At 45.8% G+C, this 6,351-nt stretch overlaps 1 long non-coding RNA gene across 1 annotated transcript; it reads left to right on the top strand.

Annotated features, from left to right (window-relative positions):
- Positions 1 to 2,216: 2,216 nt before the first annotated feature.
- On the top strand, positions 2,217 to 3,020 carry LOC135542363 (uncharacterized). The gene is made up of 2 exons (XR_010456062.1): positions 2,217 to 2,566; positions 2,691 to 3,020. It is a non-coding gene; the product is annotated as an uncharacterized LOC135542363 (long non-coding RNA).
- Positions 3,021 to 6,351: the final 3,331 nt, after the last annotated feature.

Below are 6,351 nucleotides of genomic sequence, written 5' to 3'. Positions count from 1 at the left end.
TCCTCTTCTCCAGCGGGGGCGGGGTTCTTCTTTGTGGGGAAGAAGGACGGATCTCTGCGTCCTTGCATTGATTACCGTGGGTTGAATAACATCACAGTGAAGAATACCTATCCCTTACCGTTGATGTCCTCCGCCTTTGAAAGGTTACAGGAGCATCCGTGTTCACTAAGTTGGATTTACGTAATGCATATCATTTGGTTCGCATAAGGGAGGGGGACGAATGGAAGACCGCGTTTAACACCCCCAGAGGGCACTTCGAATATTTGGTCATGCCTTTTGGGCTATCCAACTCCCCAGCGGTTTTCCAGGCACTCGTCAATGACGTGCTGAGAGATATGATTGATCAGTTCATATATGTTTACCTGGATGACATACTGATTTTTTCTTCTTCTCTCCAGGAACACGCTCAACACGTCAGACGAGTGCTTCAGAGGTTGCTGGAGAATGGACTTTTTGTCAAGGCGGAGAAATGCATTTTTCATGCACAATCCGTTCCATTCCTAGGTTACATCGTCTCGACTGAAGGTATTCGCATGGATCCCGACAAGGTTAAGGCTGTGGTGGATTGGCCAAGCCCAGATTCCCGTAAGGCCCTACAGAGGTTTCTGGGATTCGCCAATTTCTACCGGCGTTTCGTTGCAACTTTAGCCAGATAGTCGCTCCTCTTACCGCCTTAACCTCTCCCAGAGTGACGTTCAGGTGGTCCGATACAGCCGAGGCTGCATTCGCCAAACTCAAGAGCCGCTTTGTTTCGGCTCCTATCCTCATAGCTCCCGATCCCTCGCGTCAGTTCGTGGTGGAGGTGGACGCTTCAGAGGTGGGGGTAGGTGCGGTACTTTCCCAACGTTCCTCTTCTGACGACAAGATGCACCCTTGCGCGTTCCTTTCCCATCGGTTATCACCTGCGGAACGCAACTACGACATTGGCAACAGAGAGTTGTTGGCAGTGAAGTTAGCACTGGAGGAGTGGCGCCATTGGTTAGAGGGTTCGGGGGTACCTTTTATAGTTTGGACCGATCACAAGAATTTGGAGTATATCAGAACCGCCAAGCGACTCAACTCCAGGCAGGCGCGGTGGGCACTCTTTTCGGACGTTTTGACTTCTCTCTCTCGTATCGCCCGGGTTCCAAGAATGTCAAACCCGATTCCCTTTCTCGCATTTTGACCATTCCGAACGCCCATCCACTCCCGAGTGCATCCTACCCGGGACCCTAGTGGTCTCCACACTCACATGGGAGGTTGAATCGAGGGTCAAAACGGCCTTAGAGGGGGTCACGCCTCCGCCCGGTTGCCCGCCTAATCGGTTGTTTGTGCCGGAGGGTGTCGGTCCGATGTTATTCGGTGGGGGCACTGCTCCAACGTAGCGTGTCATCCAGGAGTCAGCCGCACTAGCTTTTGGTTAAGCAACGCTTTTGGTGGCCATTGATGGCTCGTGACATTCACAGTTTTGTCTTGGCCTGCTCGGTTTGTGCCACTGGGAAGACTTCTAATCGACCCCCAGATGGGTTACTCCAACCGCTGTCGGTCCCTTCGAGACCCTGGTCCCACATCGCGCTAGATTTTGTTACCGGCCTCCCGCCCTCCCAGGGCAAGACGGTTGTTTTGACCGTGGTGGACCGGTTCTCGAAGGCGGCTCATTTTATTCCCTTGCCTAAATTACCATCTGCCAAGGAGACAGCGGTAACTGTCGTGGATCACGTCTTTCGCTTACATGGCCTGCCGATGGACGTAGTTTCTGACCGGGGCCCCAATTTGTGTCCAAGTTTTGGCAAGAGTTTTGTAGGTTACTGGGAGCGAGTGTCAGCCTGTCTTCAGGGTTTCATCCCCAGAGCAACGGTCAAACGGAGAGGGCCAACCAAGATTTGGAGAGAGTGTTATGTTTGGTTTCTAAGAATCCCTCTTCCTGGAGTCAACAACTCTCTATGGTTGAGTACGCTCACAATTCGTTGCCAGTGGCTGCCACGGGTCTCTCTCCGTTTGAGTGTAGTTTAGGTTACCAGCCACCTATCTTTCCCAGTACGGAGTCCGAGGTCACTGTTCCCTCCGCTCACGCTTTCATCCAGAGGTGCCGTCACGCATGGAGCAGAGCCCGTGAGACTCTTCTCCGGGTGGGGGCGCGCACCAAGGCTAAGGCCGATCGCCACCGGTCGAAGCCTCCGGTATACGTCGTTGGCCAAAGAGTGTGGCTTTTACTAAGAACATTCCACTCCGGAACAAGCTTGCCCCCAAATTTATCGGCCCGTTCAGAGTCACCAGGATCATTAGTCCGGTGGCGGTCCGGCTCAAGCTTCCTCCGGCGTATAGGAGAATTCATCCTACCTTTCATGTGTCTAAAATAAAACCTGTGTTTCAGGCACGCATTAACCCGCCGGTCCCGGTTCCCCCGCCGCCACGACTTGTTGATGGGGAGACCACCTTTTCTGTCAATCGTATTTTGGACTCTAGAAGGAGGGGACGCGGATTCCAGTACCTGGTGGACTGGGAGGGTTACGGCCCGGAGGAGAGAAGTTGGGTACCTGCTAGGGACATTCTGGATCACTCCCTTATCGATGATTTCAATCGACAGGTAAATTCGCCTGGGAACGCCAGGAGGCGTTCAGGGGGGTATTGTCACGGTTCATGAATCCACTGCCTCCGTCTCTCTTTCTCTCTCTCTCTCTCTCTCTCTCTCTCTCTCTCTCTCTCTCCAGTGTTTGTGTGGGCGTGGTTTCCCAATCTCGGCCTGATTGTCTGCGCCAGCTGGAACCACTTATCTTCCCTTTATATGTTCTGTTACCAGTGTTTCTTGTTGTCAGATCGTTGTTTCTTCTCTGAGGTTGTGTCGTGTGTCCGTGCTCTTCTCTTGTGTGGATTATCTGCTGTGCTCCTTCCTACTCCTCTGGACACACTCCCCTGGTTTTCTCAGCACGTTATGATCGGAAGATGCGCCCGAGTTCCTGGGTCGGATTCCTTCTGAGTACAGTCTGTCTGTCATGTTGCTGCTGTGAACTACATTCATTAAAACCATCGTTGCTTGCATCTTGCATCCGCCTCTGTGTTGTAACAAAGTGTATGTAAACCTCCGGCTTCAACTGTATATCTTTAATTGGCCAGATTAACATTCTGAAAAGGAATGTCCTCCCAAAACTGTTGAATCTATTTCAGGACATTCCCTTGCCTCCACCGCCATACCTCTTCACAAGGCTTAAAAGACGTCCACTTTATTTAATTGGAATAACAGACATCCCAGAGTTCACTTGCCCTTATTGTACCTATCGTATGACAGAGGGGGGCTCCATTAACCTATTATCCAGTGGTACTACTGGGCAGCTCAGCTTTGCACTGCTATGTATTATTTTACCTCTGAGTCTCTCCCTTCGTGGATGGAGATTGAAATGTCTTAAATTGTACTCAAATTACCCCTTAACCTCTACATTTACTCAGCTGAAATCAAGACACTAAAAAAATGTGTAATACAATCAACATTTGGTATGAGCTGCGGAAGTTCCTTGGTGAAAATGTATTCTTTGTCATGTTTTCTCTTGGGAGACCTGATCTGGGTTTCCAACTATGGGCCAGCAAGGGTTTAAGGAACGTTTGAGACCTGTATAAAGAAGAAAGAAGGTATTTTTATGTCATTTGAAGAACTCATATCAAAATATTACATTCCTAGAAAACATTTTTTATATATTTGCAGCTAAGGAGCTTCCTCATGGCTGCCCAAAACCAAAACCTAACAGAACCCCATCTGTCCACTTTAGAAAATACGATCTCAACCCATTGTAAGGGTAGAATTTCAGCTCTATACAATATTCTAGGGTCTGGCCCAACCGAATCCTCTGCGCACAAACTGAACTCTTGGAAGGAAAATATTTTGGAGGACATAGTCTTGGATGAATGGAGTAGTATACGTACTAAGGCTCAGACACAAACTGTGAATATTCGGCTAAAACAATTGCAATACAATTGGTTGATGCGAACATATGTAACCCCTGCTAAGTTAAATAAGTTTAATAGTACAATTCCAGATATATACTACAAGTGTAATCACTCTAAAGGGAATCTGTTTCATTGTCTGTGGGTCTGTGAGAAAATTCTAGATTTTTGGAAGGAGGTATCACATATGATATCCGAAATAGTATCAGTAAAAGTGTCTCTCCATCCCAAAGTGTTTATCCTGGGGTTGTACCCAATCAATCCTCATCTAAAGAACCAAATAAAAACACCTATAGATATGTGCTTGTTGCAAGCAAAACGCTTGATAGCTCTTGCCTGGACAAGTGTGAATAGGCTTTGTGTTGCCCAATGGCTTGGGGAAATGTATTGCCTAGCAATGGAAAATATAACATATACGGTTAAGGGTTAACAAGACACTTTTGAAGAGGTTTGGGGACAAAATAATAAACGTGAAATATACAAAACCGAAACAGTACCGTGTGGCCCAAACACTCACACGGAAACAAACACCCACAAACCAAAAGTGAAACCCAGGCTACCTAAGTATGATTCTCAATCAGAGACAACTAACGACACCTGCCTCTGATTGAGAACCATACTAGGCAGAACACAAAAACCAACTTAGAAAAACAAACAGCAAACCATAACAGATAAATTTGAGACCGAAAGGAGCAAGTGCGACACTCATGTCTACAAAATCAGTACTCTAAGTGCTCAAGTGCACTCTGCAATGAAGCAGAATACCACCCTTAGGTACCATCTGGAGGAAGTCCAGAATGGTCATGCTCTACAGCATGACTACCCATCCAAGCAACCGGAGCCCTGTACTCAAAGGAGAAAAGCTGATAGGTTTCAGACTTTGCCTCCCTCATGTGTCACTCAGTCTTCTCCTCTTAGCCATTCGGCACTGAGTAATATGGCGCCTCTTGGCCAACAAAGCCAAAGCTTGGCTTCTCCTCTTGGCCTTTCAGCCCCAATTTCCCCACAGGAGGAAGCCAACCCTCTCCGACCGCTTGGCTCGAATATATTGACAAACTCGTCAAGAATTTTCACGCCTTTCATGGTCATCCAAACGATACTGAGACGTTCCTAAAGTAGAAGACGCATTGGATGGCTACCCGAACGCTACAGGCCCTGACAGGGTTTATCTGTTGAAACGAACGTCAAATAGACATGTGATGAGGTCAATTAATCTTCAACAACAGCACGTGCTAAATGACTCCGCTAAACTTGCCACAGCTTTGAAATTAGAATTCAATGGTTCTGCGACTCGCAAACATGATAGCTCACTGGCTAACACCGTCAAAGAAGCTTGAAACGAACAACTACACGCTTACTATCATAAGCTTCGTTCAGCTTACTTTGGCCTACTCACTCACTGAAACAGGAATGGAAGAGCTGAAGAACTCTCCAGCAGACAGACTAGATTCCAACAGAAAAGATCACAATGACACATGGGCGTAAATATATATTGATTGCAATTATTTCCAAATGAGTGAGTGTTCATTTGCAAAGGATTAGCATTTCAATTAATATAATTATCAACTGTGTGTAGTGCTCCCTTTTAGTTTTTCCCGCTTCTTTCTCAGTACACACCCACTTCCCATTGTCCACCAAGCTGTCATATCGGCTTAGCACACTAGGGAATCTTACCTATCCTTGTTGGTAACTACTGTTTGTTTGTTTATGCATTTCTGTGATTATTTAAGCCAATTGGTGTATGGATGATTTACAGTAAAAGCTGGGTTCATGCAGATAACCAACAATTTACAACATTTGGAATGAGATTGACGTGAGAAAGTAAATGATCAGATATTAAAATATCGGAAGAGTTATATTCGGAAAAGTATAACTTTGTAATTTGATGATTTTCTGTGGTGCCCCAACTTAATTAAATGTACATGATTAGTTTAATCACGTAATAATAATTACAGAGAATTGATTTGAGAAAATAACAGTCTTCGCTTTTAATGATGCCAAAGACATGACAATTACTTACATTTGCTTCCACCGTAATGTTTAGTCAGCAATCTTTGCTGAAGAATGTCACCAGCAACGGTTGGCTTGAGTCAAATTCGTGATTGGAACCACTCAATATGATTGGTCATATAAAAACCTTGGGACCAAATGCAAAATGAGTGCACCTAACTTCCCCTTGCGGTGGTCTGGAGCAATGAAGCCATGATAATGGATACCCTCGGTGTAAGCTCACAACATTTAAATGAGGAACCAACCTCTTGAGATGCGAAAACAAGTTTTTTAGTTAACACTTGACAAATGATGACATAGTACGTTATCACACGTTCATAACTATGATGCTGGGAAAATGTAATTATTTATTTATTTTATTAAGTTCAACATGTTCTCGTCTTGACATGAATGTTAAATTTAGGTGACATAAAACACGTATTTTTC

The sequence above is a fragment of the Oncorhynchus masou genome, chromosome 6 (assembly GCF_036934945.1).
Source record: "Oncorhynchus masou masou isolate Uvic2021 chromosome 6, UVic_Omas_1.1, whole genome shotgun sequence".
In the NCBI taxonomy this organism is placed as follows: domain Eukaryota; kingdom Metazoa; phylum Chordata; class Actinopteri; order Salmoniformes; family Salmonidae; genus Oncorhynchus; species Oncorhynchus masou.
Note: the sequence above shows the minus strand (reverse complement) of the source record. Positions and strands in the feature narration are given on the sequence as shown.